Source organism: Micropterus dolomieu, unplaced genomic scaffold (assembly GCF_021292245.1).
Source record: "Micropterus dolomieu isolate WLL.071019.BEF.003 ecotype Adirondacks unplaced genomic scaffold, ASM2129224v1 contig_512, whole genome shotgun sequence".
NCBI lineage: Eukaryota > Metazoa > Chordata > Actinopteri > Centrarchiformes > Centrarchidae > Micropterus > Micropterus dolomieu.
Window position 1 is genome coordinate 1 of NW_025729502.1, and position 1,159 is coordinate 1,159.

At 37.3% G+C, this 1,159-nt stretch overlaps 1 protein-coding gene across 1 annotated transcript in view; it reads left to right on the top strand.

The window, feature by feature from the left end:
• The first annotated feature begins 707 nt into the window (after positions 1–707).
• tipin (timeless interacting protein) overlaps positions 708–1,159 on the top strand; it is a 5,201-nt gene continuing 4,749 nt past the window's right edge. Inside the window, exon 1 of the mRNA XM_046041202.1 lies at positions 708–819. The gene's annotated coding sequence lies outside the window, so the exon portion shown is untranslated. The remainder of the gene's footprint in view (positions 820–1,159) is intronic.

The following is a 1,159-nucleotide window of genomic DNA, read 5'->3' on the forward strand; positions in this document are numbered from 1 at the left end:
AAACATTTTAGCTGCCGCTGAAAATTTGTATTGCATCATCTGATCAGCTTTTCTTAACGCCCTTTTTAGCGACCACCGGTCAAACTAGTTAAAGCCATTATCGGCCATTATGATCGGTGGCCGATCGATCAGAGCACCCTTAAAAACCCCCAAGATTCCCAGCGACAGCCCTGCTCTTTATAAAAAGCCTAAATTTATGTTTTCTGATGTTGTAAATTGCTTATTTATATCAGTAATGTTTGCAAACAAAGCATTACAACAGCCATCATTCATTTGCATATTTTGTGCCTATACTTTATGTAATGAAAAAACACTTAATGGGCCTTTAATGAAATATTAAAGCACGTACTTGATGTTTTAATTTTTTTAGTGTAAACTTTATCCCACATCGTTTGTTGCTGAATCTATAAAGATTTTTACTTAAATACAGTCTATGATTTTTACCCTGTCCCTACTATATTAACGCCAACGTGTTCATCAAAATATTTTTAAACAATTACAAAGTTTGTGTGTGTGTGTGTGTGTGTGTGTGTGTGTGTGTGTGTGTGTGTGTGTGTGTGTAGACATATATTTGTAATACATTATTTTTCTTGTTTTAAGATCTATAGAGATGCCCTTAAAAGTACTAAACAGTAGGTTTATTGGTTCTTAATAAGAAGTATAACTTATTTTTCATACTTCCTCACAGTCATCACTCTAACTATAGGTTATGGGTAATTTCTGTTGGACTTTATTTTGAAAATAAAAGACTTCGTACCGGAAGTCAATGTTGCTAGCTTTGCACTGCTAGCTGTTTCTCCGCCGGACACCTCGTAACTGGTAAGACAATATTGTGACATTTCCCTTTAATACAGTGTCGTATTTTATAAGACATTATGATGTCTGTGACTTATATTTTAAGCTGACACGTTATGCTTTACAGTTTCGCCGACGGCTGTTAAGTTAGCTCTCATGTTAGCTTACTAACTTACCCACAGTGTCGCAGCCGCCCGTAGTTAACGTTAGCTTAGCAGCGCGTTGTTTACTCTCTTACAAACAAACCTAACTCAGAAATTAAGTTATGTTCAGACGAAGACGCGAGTGTCCTGTTGACCCTGGCTGTCCCAGATCCTCCTGTCCTCCCGTGTGGCAGTGAAATACAGGAGACTGACGGGTTTTA